Here is a 12881-nt window from a genome sequence, read left to right as displayed (position 1 = left end):
CAGTATGCACCTGCCAATGAAAATTTAGGACCTTATTGTGATTTGTTGGCCCGTTACAGCATGGGTGAAAAATTGGAAATGCATGTGTGTCAATGGGACGGACAATCAGATCAAGCCCCTTCTCTCGGTTTGGGATTTTACGACTTATCCCCTTATTGCATACAGAGGTTCAACTACTCTCCGTTACCCTCGTTATGGAGCTTCCTCACTCCCTTCATATAGCTATAAAGAGAGTCAGGAGACTCCTCGAGGGGAGTGATATACCGTATTGTCCAGTGTATAACGCGCGCGTTATACAGTAAAAAAAAAGTGTTCTGAAGAGGTCCTGCGCGTTATCTAACGATGCGCGTTATACACGGAAATATTTTCCTTAAATATAAATAATAAAATCCTAAAAATATAAATATAAAATAGAGTTCCTTTTAAAGTCGGTGACGTACAAATTCTAGCCTGTTCCAGAGTGTGCTGTGTGCTGTGGCTTTCTCCCATATCTCTTAGAGGCAGTTGACAAAACCGGCGAAAGGGCACTGAACTTCATAAAAGGTTAAGGCTACGGTCTCACGGTAGCCATCTTGAATTTACTTACGGACTTGCTACGGCGGGGCGCCACCGTCGCGGTTTCCGTGGATGACCCCATTAGGGAGAATCGCGCGTGGGACAGCTGTCCCACGCGAGATTCTCCCGACTGGACCCTTTGACCTTGAGTCCCTTCTGTATGCCATTGTACCCGGTGTTTATACGTGTGTAGAAGGGAAGATTGTCTCGTAAATCTTGTGAAACTGTCGCGCAAGACGGCGAGTTGATTTTCGTGCTTTCGTGGTTTGAGTAGCACAGGGGTAGCTGCCGCGCGCGTAGCGTGTGACGAAGACTGTGCATATATAAAAATACATATCTCAAATGCAAAATGGTCAAACAACCGTCATAAAAAATGGACGCAATTACTAAATAATTGCAATCAGCTGTGAACAGTCTGTTCACGCGTCGATCGGTAGCAGTTTTATCTCAATACAGCTTACAGAAACAGGATTTCTTGAAATGAATTATGAAATTACCACTTCTGTTGAAACTAGAAGTTCAACTCACAGTACGCACACAAAATGATAAGAATCAAAGGAATGGCATAACCGAAGTAAAATAGGGAAGTCGACAATTATATGTTATGTAACCTGTCCGTATTCCGCATAGTAGCGGCCGTGACTACATAGGTGAAGATAACTTCTTTTTTTTTTTTCTATTTGGCTGGCGATTCGTGTTATCGCTTTGTGAGATGACGAGAGGTGTGATCTTTCGCCACGAAATGTGGTCATTTCACTAGTTTATTTCAGTTGTCTTTATCGAATTACGCGGCGCTGATTGCCCACAGTTTGTCGTGAGACGATCGTTGTATTTGCGAGTAAACGGAGGATCCGTCTACAGATTTCAGAGTTCAATCCAAGAAATTGCATTTGCATTGCAAAATAGTTATCGTGCGACAAAAATTCCTCGTAGCAAAATGGATGCGACAGCACTCCTTCCCCTTGCCTACATAATAAACATTTACCGTGGTGCCCCCTCCTTCCATGCTCCGGTTCTTCGTTCAGTTCCCCCACATGTAGAAAACAAAGAAACTAGTTGGAAAGAAAAAGGAACGAGACAAAGACGCGCGTGCTCTGGGGGAACCGGAAAAAATGTCCCCTGGAAAATATGTCCCCCGGAAAAAATGTGCCCTCGAGAAACATCCACTTTTGGTACGCGTGGAATTTTTGCGAAATCCCCGGTTGCGATATGCAGGTCTTGAAGTCCGCCTCCGGCTCAAAATAAATACGAAAATTCCTAACCACTTACTAAGGGTTTTTACTTTGAAAGCTCGACCTACTCTCACTTGCGATTTCTCGTAGGGAATACACTGCAATCAATTCCACGTTCGTTGATACAACGTGACACGGGTTCGAATCCTGTCACCAGGTGTGCTCTCTGAGGTTTTCTTTGGGTTTTCCGTCGGACTTTCCTGACGAATGTCGACTCACTTAGCCCTGAAGTCAACCCAGGACGCATACTAGCCCCCTGTCACCCTTCCTCCTGCTGTCCTCTGTCCACGCCTGTACACAGCGTACAGCAATAGTTGCTTCGCAGCGCTAACACGGAAAAACATTTTCTCTGCTAATTAGCACAAACGTGAAGTATCACAGAAAGTAGTACGACGTCCAGTTTCAACAAATCAGAAGAGAAGACGTCATTCGGAATGACCAGGAGCATGTCAAGTTCTTTTTTAGAAGTGCGCAGATCGACGTGCACGGTGATGTGTAAAGAGGGAAATAAAATGCGGGGGGAAAGCAACAAAATTGACAGACAAAAATATATTTCAATATGTCTAGCGGTATCACATCTCGGGAGCCCCATGACTGTACAGGCCGCATTGTTGCAAGACACAAGGAGCAGCAGTCGCCAAGTAAAGATGCCCCAGAGCAGTCGTGTGGTTTGAGCATCTAGACGAGCGAGAAGTTGTCTACACATTGAACACGCGACCATTAGGATATCTCGCGAAACATTCGTCCTGAGTGTCAGCTGGATAGACTGCTTGGAGGGCACCTTGCCCCAGCATGATAAAGTTCCGAGGGGCAGTGGGGCAGACGCTCAAGCCCCCACGCAGTTGTGTTAGTGTATATCACACAAACAAATGTCATGGGCTAACAACGCAGTGTGGGGTTGGTATGACATTTCAGACGCGATGGAGCTACGACAGACGAGGACAATACGGAAAAGGGCGGTGTGGTGCCTTTCCGTCCTTTCCGTACTGTCCTCGTCTGCCGTAGCTCCGTCGTGTCTAAATGCCGTTGTTCACACATTTTCCGCGGCACCCTTTTCTTCTTGTCTTGATGGGAAAGTTATGCATCAACTTGTACAACTTCAGGAAAGTGAATTGCATTGTTGCATTTTTGGTGATACGATATGCCATGTAAAACAGTTGACATGGTTGCATTTTTTATTTTATGTTTTATTTTAATTTTATGTTTTTATTTTATTTTACTAACTTATTTAACTGACTAACTACTGACTACCACGTTTTTGTGGCTTCATAAGAAGAACTATTCAATGGAAAGCCACATAAGTAAGGACGCGTACATGTTCACCTGCAAGAATCAAGGACGTCGGCAGATGGAAGGAACGTTATACTGAAGGTTTTCGAGATCGTGCAATGCGAAAGACAAGAATACATAACACAGAAGTAGTCCCACAGCATATGCCTAATCTAATTTTATGAATCCCCCCCCCCAAAAAAAAGGTAAATGTTATCACGATTTGCTGTTTCTTGTTCTCTCTCTTTCTTTTCTTTTTCTTTTTGCCATAAAAAAAGGATTTGACCGACAAAATCCCCTTGCCTACATAACGAATGTTCAGCATGGTGCAGACGGTACCTGAATTCAGTCATACGCGTTACATTACGGCACACACGTGCGTGATTCGGGGACGTTTTTTTTTCTTTTGTGTGTTTGCGTGTGTGGCTGGACACGTTTCCTTGTCGACAGACAGTGCTGTGCGTAGCGGCGCTACGAACAGAGCAGCTCTTTTCGCTACGTTTTCAGTAGCGGAGGAGCGCTCGCGCTAAATTTCTAACCAATAGCGGAAAAATAATTCCCGCTATAAATTTTGGTAACGTGTCCGATGCTGCTACCGCTACTTTCCGGTTACTTTAGTGGGCAAGACAAAAGAAGTAACTCGTATTCCACGCCATTTCACTTCGACAGGGCAGTATCCGTGTCACAATCCGGCACGACCAAAGTGATATTTTCTAATTTCTGTACGCTCTTATTCTGCCTATAGAATAAAGTTCAGAGCTGGTATCGACATTTTTCGTGCTTATTGTTCCTGCATAAAACAATATTTTATTGCCTAAGCGTTGTGTGGGCTATACTCATCATGGTTACATGTTCGTCATAAAAAAAAAATAGCTTACGAGGCAGCTTGGCAGTAGCGCCGGTACATATTTCCTTCCGGTAGCGGTACCGCGCTACGTTTCGGAATGAGTAGCGGCGTTTCAGAGGATTAGCGAATAGCGGTACTCCGCTACCTAGCTGCCGACCCAAGGGACAGGACGCAGGCAAGCTGGTGCATAACCCGGTTCCTTCCGTTCGACTAGAAACAATGAAGCAAAAAATAAAAAAATAAATAAAGGAACAACACGAAGAAGCGTGTGTTTGGGAGACGCAAGAGAACTAGCTCGTAGCCTTTTCTGTGTTCACATTCATTGCCTAGCAGTGACAATTATTTTGTAGGAGCCTGCTTGTTGCCCCTAACAGCTTTATCTAACACGCAGGATGTCAGTGAGACTTGCAGTAACCGAATATGATTGAGCATGCGCGGCGAGGTGTGCAACTGTTCAAACGTATTGCGATAATTAGGTTCATTACGATAATTATGTTGATGATACCGATTACAGTCTTATAAAACTGTATATATATTCCATTGAAAAATATATATATTCCCTTGAGACCATGGCTACTTGCGCATCGAAGATAGTGCTGCACGAAATGTTACAGTCGTTCATTGTACCGCTAGATTTGGTCCACAGGCACATTACACGCACGTATTGCTCTAGGCGCAAACATAGGGTTCTACGATTTTTAGTTAGTTCACAACAACGATTATGAGCCAAGGCCAATATGTTAGGCCGAGGACACGTTGCGAGAAAGACAAACAAGGAAGCACACAAGAGACACATTTCGAATAACAGCCTTATGCGTTCCCCCACGATTTGCTTTTACAATTAGACAGGTGGTACAACAACCGAAGGAATGTGAACGGGCGCGCTTTCCCATTATTTGTCTCGGTCATCTGTCCTCCTCTGGCCGTGTGCCATGCTAACCAGATTGCAGCAGGTCAGTGGTCGGAAATCTCGCGCAAGTTGGTCAATTTCCTGCTTTTGCATAACGTATTCAAAGTGTTAGAAGACTTTTGTGGGAGAATAATCTATACGATAACTTTTTACGAGACCGCGGGACGTTGGAGAAGGTAAAAAAAAATAAAGAAGACGAGAACACATGGTGAGACTAAAGGAATGTACGGGTCCAATTTCAGGTACGTTAGTACGGGCATTGTGATATTGCTATGAACATGCCCATGCTGAGTTCACCGTACTGCGGAAGCGCCCATTCGCTTGGCGAGGGTAAAACAACGGGACGAGGCAGTGTAGCAAACATAGAAAAAGAGGAGATGGAACACAGCCATTAGAAATTGGTAAATGCATATAATGTTTATGATAACATCCGGGTCGACCTGAACCGCATCACATCGTACGCTCTTGGATAGCCGCAAGTGAAAGTTGGCACCACTGTGGTAATCTGAAAAAGTCAAAATGCACAAAAACTTCGCAATGCTCTCATGGGCAGAAACGAAATATCGAAGGGAGATACACATCAGAAGACAGTTACAAACCTAGAGAACGCTGTCCATCCTCACCCTTTTACTCCTGTGCTGTACCTCAGACTGTAAAAAAAAAAAAAAAAATCATCGGGGGTGAGTCGTAATACAGGTGCTTCTCAGTCCTGCCCCGAGAGTCAAGGCAATGACACTAGACTAAGACCACTGATGCCTAAGACCATACAAGGGGGGCAAATGCCACAGCTTGGATTGCCTACGGGGAATAACAAATAAATAAGAGCAAGCGCACTGCACCAGTACAAAGTTACAATCACTTGGTTACAACTTACCGTTTCTCTCTCGCCAGCCGCCGACGCAGCTTGCGGACTGATTTCAGACCGCAACTCCGCGGTTTCCGAGGATTCTTGCACGGCCGTGTCATTGCCGCGCGTTTCCAGTTTGTGCGAAGCGGCAGCAGCAACGATACTATGAACGTGCAGCCTACCGCAGTATCAACAGTTCAAATCAGAACACGACAATCAGCACGGCGCGAATGAATGCGTCCCGCAGCACAGCGGCGCACAGCCAGAGCAGTGCGCAACGCAACCAACGTGACGTACCGAACACAAGTGACGCAAGCGCCACCTTTCGCAGAATACTGGAGTTGATCACACGGTAGTTACATGCTCCGCCACGATGTGGCCAACGAAAATCCTGTACAGTTTCGGTTTGGTCGGAATTTTTTGGAATGGTTTGGGAACGTAATAACCTGCGATATGCTCTTCCAATCATGCTGAAATTTTCAGCAATTGTTTTGCGCATAATTGCCCATCCACTGCCACTTCTAGGCTTGTGTGGTGACATTAGAACACCTCGAAACAGGAAGCCAAAGAAAGGCATTGTTTCATGTTTTTCTGAAGGCGCTTCCGGATTATCGGCGTCATATATCAATAAGAGCGAGACGGTCCACCCTCCACGTATCACAGAACAACACAACGCAACAAATTGTGCGCCGCTATCTGCTCTCCCTTTTGCGCCAGTTTCGTACAAAGACCACCCATAATCGGAAATATTGGCATGTTCCAGGCCGTATGGCGCCGCAACCGCATGCCTGGCCGAAAATCGGAAGACGGTCCCCCCGAGTCAAGAATCATAGCTTCCGAATGGCACCAGTTTCACCACCAACAGACGAAAATGAGAGCTACAGGTCTGGTACAAAGTTGCCTCTTTTGAAGAGGGGAGTGAGACCATAGCCTTAATGATGATGCTTAATTTATGCTATACAGCAGTCAATAATTTTGAGTTCATTTCAGAGGAATGGCGTGATTGAAAAGGGACGCCAAACGGAAAGCAGAGAGGAGGCTGAAGTATATGCTATGACAGCGACGCTGTTGCATCGGAGTTTAATGGATTTGACGAAATGTGTTTCAAATATAGCATATGCATATATGACACACCGCTTTGGTTTATTGTGTATACTGGTGGCAGTACAGAAGCTTGTAGCACCATCGCGGTGCGCGTTATACATCGAACATTTTTCAAATTCGGCCCGTTTTTAGGGGTGCGCGTTATACACGTGTGCGCGTTATACACCGGAAAATACGGTATGTGGCAAGGGTGTACGCCCCAAAAAGGAGTTACAGCACACCCCTTTTTTTTAAGAGTACAGGAAGGCGCCAGGGGCAGCGGGTTTAGTATTCGCCCTGGGCTGACTTCAGGGGGAACTGCAGCGACATCTATCGGTAGAGTATATTAAAAATGTAGGGATACCATCTAACACAACAGACTACAGATTACGGGGTTCAAGACCGTCTCTTCCCCACTTTTAGCATGGCCTTGGAACCAATACACTCTAAGAAGAAGAAGAAAGATATATTTTAGCGTTTGGGGAGACGATATGCATTGCCACAGCCATTACTCCCTTCCAGGACTAAATCCACGCAAATTTAGGGCCTATTTGCAGATCTGGGGAGGAAACCTCAGTGCCACGAAACTAAAATGGGGAGTAATTGCATCTAGAAGCTGTAACTGTTTCCGAGTTTCCTCCTTTGTTTTCTTTACAAGTGTACCAACGAGCAGACGCTGCACCCACTTGTGCCGTGGGAGGTGTACGGAGAAATAAATTCGTTTAAATAAAACTTTAAAAAGTCCACGCTTAAAACTTCACCTTCCGAAATAAATCGCTGAAAAAATCGACACCCTCCAAAATAAACACTGCAAACAAAGATCATATATAGAGACTTAGGGAGGGAATGTACCGTATGTTAATTGAAGGGCGACACAGCGTTGCTTTCAATGCGACGCACAATTCGAGCGTTTTTTTTTCTCATTTTTTTTGTTTTTTTAATGGTCGGGATTTCATGCATGATCGGGAATTTCGCAACCGGGAATATCGAGGCCCAGCGAAGTACACTCTTGAAAAAGTGGTGTACATGCATCAACTCCTTTTTTGGGGAGTACACCCTTGCCACATATATCCATCCCTTTGGGGTGTACAATTACACTCGAGTAGGGAGTGAAAGGGTCTCCTCACTCCCTGAAGGGAGTGAGGAGACCCCTTTTCTTAAAGTAATTATTGTACTCCCCAAAATGGAATGATATATGTGGCAAGGAAAATGAGTTCCATTAAACTTTTTTTTTAAGAGTGTACGACTGCCGCACTATTTTTCGAGGTCGACGTAGAGGCCTTCCGCCGTCCACCAATCAGAGAGAGTTTAATATTTCGAAGGCTTTATTTCGAAGAATCGATTCCGTGAAGTGTATTCCTACGCGTTGATTTTGCCACCGTGGATATTGACAGAGTTTATTTTTTTTAAAGTGAATTTTTATATGATTAATTTGCCAGTGTTTCATTTTCAAAATGATTTATTTCGGCGTCAGCCCGTGCCACTGTGCTGGTCTCGATAGTTGTCGCCAAGAAACATAATAACGAAAGAATGAAGCCCGAAATCAGAGTAACTATTTAATACGTGAGCTTTCGGGCAGCTAGCCTGCCCTTCCTCAGACCAACATTTCAACAAGCTGGACTGTGTATTATTTTACCCTCTTGGTCTTGGGAGACTTAAAAACCCTAAAACACCCGGTGGCTCCGCAATTACGTACAAACCCAACGATCCTGTTCATTTCAGGCCATCTGGCGTGCTAGTCATTTCAGGTGTCGCCATGCTTCACAGCTTCTTTAAAGAAGTCGTTTGACCTTTCCCCCCTTTCGGTGGCCATATTTATACTTGCTCAGCATTTTCCTCCGCTCATCCTTAACCATAATGGATATAACAAGTTCCGAAACGAGAACGGTAGCCAGTGAAGCGCGGACGGAGAGAGAGATAAATCTCGACATTTATGGCCCCCTTGTCCAAACAGAGCGCTTCCAAACTATATACACCTGTACTACACCCCTCGCAGTTCCCGCACGCACACCCCTGAAGACACGTCACGCCTTCAACGAGGATGCTCCTCAACCCCACCCCCCTCTCCTTCCCACCCACAGAAAAAAAAAAGAAGAAGAAGAGAAGAGAAAAAGAGCAAAAAATTCGATAAAGCAAAATGCGACGCGTGAAAAGTAAGAAAACAAAAAGGCAAAAGGAAACATATGGTGCCAAAAGACGTTGCATCGCTTCATACGATCGACATCACCTCTGATGTACGCCTTATACTGACTGCCTATATGGTGCTTCTGTGTTGGTATAAATTACGACTGAAAGCTGAAAAGAGACACGGTGCGGGACGGCTGAAACGGGAGCTGATTGCAATACGGTAACCAAACACAATAAGTGCGCCTTTATCCACGCAACAAGAAATAAAAAATAAATAGAAATGAAAATAAAAAAAATGCTGTTCTAGTGAGGGCGTCAATGGTAGCGGGGTCGTAATTTAATGCGGCGCTGAAAAGCCTTTCAAACCAGAACAAGCGATCGTTTCTCTATCACGGGAACGGTTGAAGAGACAAGCGATATATTCCGACCGCGATTGTCATCGGTAATGTACTGGACACGAGGAACTGGGTTACTTTATGGCGAGGTTTGGTTCGAGGCAGGCAGGAACGGATCTGCAAGAAATACGAGGGTATTCAAGAAGGTCAGGTTACCGAATCTTTTTTTTTTTTTTTTGCCCAGAAGAAGACCAGCCTCTGTTCGAAATATCGAGGGCTCTCTCGTCCCTGAGGTTCGCTATATGTTCTCTACCCTTCTATGAATCCTTTTCTGTAGCCAACTAAGAGGCAGACGTTACAAGGCACGTAGTATAATTGGTTTGCGCAGTTGCCTAGCGTTTACCGCAGCTGCAAAGACAGCCCTTGTTGCATTTTGAAGTAATGCGCCGGATGGCATTCCCAACCAAAACTGAGGTGAGGCATTTAACGTTCCTGGTATAACAATGTATCTCAATGCTTCTCCGAAAATACAAACGGAGAAATAATCCCGGCATTTCAGGTTAAACTCGGCTCTCGAACCCTTTCACGTGTCGTCCTTCCCTTTGAAGAAAAGAAAAGAAAAAGGGAAAGCAAAACCTCGTCGTCTGCTATTTATGAGCGGAAATGTTCGCACACTCCCATTAAACCACACTCAGAATGTAGAATGCATATTTATATATTACAATAGATAAAATTAAAAAAAAGAAAGGAAAGAAAAAAGTAGTCAAAACCTCGTCTCTTCTCCAACAGCCCCCGCTTTGTTCCCTCTGTGTACCTTTTTGGTCGTCATGTTGTTTCTATTTCGTTTTCGATTCCGTCTGCATTCCGAAGCAGACGACGAGGAGGACAAAGACGCTGCACAGTCGCCGCGTCGTGGCCATTTTTAGCCATAGAGTGGCGACCCGTCGTCTGGCAACAGCCCTGAGTCGTCTGCTTCGCTCATTTGGCACACACCGTAAGGAGGCCAAGGAATAATGAGCAATGGAGTATTTGCGTGCGTTGTCCTATCAAGTGTCATTTAACTGTGACGGCTCCACCGTGTAAGTGGATGACTGGGCTTCCGTGATTGTTTGCGGTTTCGTAAAAGAAAATTATGCAAAACGGCGCGCAGCTAGCACGGCTGCGTTGGTTTATGTTTCGACAGCCGTAACGTTTGTGGCGAATGTCAGCGGTTGTCTTGTCTTTAGGCACTCGTGTGACCTGGCTGTTGTGCCAATTTCAGTCATCCATAACCTCACAATGAAAAGGAAAAAGAATTCCTCTCGCGTATCGAAGTTCGGATACAGTTACGTTTTGTAGCGATGTCGTTATACCACGAACGTCGACAGCCATGTATGTCCGTCGGTAACAGTTGTGGAGCGAGAAGAAGGTAGTTTTAGTTACAATGGCACAAAAACGCGTGCTGGCGCCCGAAGATCAGGATTGGAAGATGTGCCGACAAAATCTACCGCAATTGAAGGCGTTTGCCGGAATGTCCAAAGACGTAGCCGTCTTTTTAAAATTATTATTATTAATAATTCAGTGTCTTACACAGTTTTCTCGATACACCATCTTTATTACATCAGCTTCGAATCGTCGTACCTGTCACTGTGGTGGAGCTCATGGTCGTAGTCGTCTCGCGACGTGAAGCCATTTTTTAGCCACGAATAACCATAATAATAATAACAAAAATAATAATTTATTTTCAACGGTGCCCATCAAGAAGCGTGAGGTCTACCGGCCCTGAACTGATGAACATCACACGAGGTAGCATCCGCCGTCAAGCCGTATTCCAGAAACCATGAGTAGGAGCAGAAAAAAAAAGTTTAATGCGAGTTGCAGATCCAAAAGAAGCTGCTGTTCCCACGGAAGCGTGCAAAATTATTCAATTTCATTTTTCCACAATCCGATGCCTCCCCTGAACACACCCGCGAAACGCCCTCTTGCGATAAATGCAAATAAAAAGAAAGAAAGAAGAAAAAAACCTCGAGCGTACATTTACGAGTCAAACGCCACAATTCCATTTTACTAATGACAATAATCAAGGCGCGCAGAACGGAAGCAGACCAATTTGGGGGCCATGGTAACAACGACCGACCTTGATAATCCCACGACGGAAATGACATCAGCCACGAAAGCGATAGAGTAGGGGAACCGGAAGCTGCAGCAAGAGCGACCGGCAGCCCACTTCCGGCTGCGGGTAACGGTACTTCCGGACGCCCCCGCTTCCATTCATTCATGTATCGAGGGGAAGTAGGTCGGAATCTTTCTTTAAAATATAAGAATGGTAGCGGCATGGGACAAGAAAATTCTTTTATAGTGGTCTTTCCTATCTTTCTCTAAAAATGAGAAAAATATAAATCTGCGTATGTATACGAGCGGCGACGCATACATATGTAAATACAGCGTGAAAGATAAATGGATTATGATGCTAAGCAAATTAAATAACTCAATATACTTTCCAGAATTCGACGCTTTAATTTGAAATATAGAAACGCATCATTGCTGTCATTATCTTCATTTACCCTTTTCCCCTGTATTTGCGACAGAAAGCGCCTGAAAAGCTTCCAACGGACCGCAAATCTGACCTGCTTATCACTTTCTTCTGCTTATCAAACAATCAATTCACTTCCCTCAGAAGCATCACTGACTCCATGAAATTGAAAATGAAGCGTCAGAGCAGTAAAGTGAATGTGCGAGACATGAAGGAATGAATTTGCGGCTCACCAACCTCAGCATCCCCATATAAACCCTTATTCAGAGCCCCATATAAGATATAAGCACAACTATCAAACAACTAGACCTCCCAATTAGGCCAGATACGTTTCAACCTACCCCATTATAGAAGGCTCTACCTTTATCATTACCCTTGCTCGCAACATTGTTTCTTTACCCATTTTCCACACCACCGTCACGACGTGATCTCCAATTGATCCCACGAACCAGACGTCACCATTCGAGAGAGAGAGAGAAAAAAGAACTAAGTGATTGACACTTTTTTTCCCCGACCATATCATTGTCCGTGCAGGGATGAGTGACGCTAACGATAAAGCCTCGCAGCACAGGACAAGGCAACAGCCGGCACAACTCTCGCGAAGACAATAAAGACGGCGGCTTGACGCCGAGCATCCATCAAACACACGCAGAGATATGGGCCAGGCAGCTTGCAGCTGGATACACGCAGTTATAGCCTGCTTTCACACCCATCCGTCGCAATATGCCGTGCGCCGCGGTGCGTTTCGTATTGAACGTGCGACTGCGCGTTGTGTTTGCGGCAGGTCCGGTCTTTCGACCGTCGTTCTCATATGGACGTTGTAAGAGCATCTCAATCTACAAAATAAGCATTCGCTGTCTAATTTTCGCGAAGCATTCAGCTGCAACCTATATAACTTAACCTAAAAAAAAAAGTAAAAAAAGCTAATTCATTAGAGTTTTTGTTGTAGAGTACGCAGAGGTGTTCACACATTGCACGCGTTAAACGCAACCAAAATTGTCTGCTGACTTGTTGGTATATTACGACATTGGTAGGGACGGCCACACACAGAGGAACGTGGTGTTGTTGTCGTTCCCCTGTACGCAAAGAGATTGCGTACACCGTAGTAAAACTCACTATTATCACAGTAGTAGAATAATTTAGTCACGAGACTTCTGTATCCAA

The 12881-nt window shown here is 44.9% G+C and overlaps 1 protein-coding gene and 1 long non-coding RNA gene across 3 annotated transcripts in view; both read right to left on the bottom strand.

The window, feature by feature from the left end:
• Positions 1-12881, bottom strand: part of LOC135399005 (uncharacterized) — a 289237-nt gene that overhangs the window by 169488 nt on the left and 106868 nt on the right. The gene's annotated exons all lie outside the window — the stretch shown is intronic.
• Positions 4732-6003, bottom strand: LOC135397613 (uncharacterized). The gene is made up of 3 exons (XR_010423673.1): positions 5688-6003; positions 5413-5463; positions 4732-5318 (listed from the first exon to the last, which is right to left on the bottom strand). It is a non-coding gene; the product is annotated as an uncharacterized LOC135397613 (long non-coding RNA).

The sequence above is a fragment of the Ornithodoros turicata genome, chromosome 6, assembly GCF_037126465.1.
Source record: "Ornithodoros turicata isolate Travis chromosome 6, ASM3712646v1, whole genome shotgun sequence".
NCBI lineage: Eukaryota > Metazoa > Arthropoda > Arachnida > Ixodida > Argasidae > Ornithodoros > Ornithodoros turicata.
This window is presented reverse-complemented; position numbering and strand designations above follow the sequence as displayed.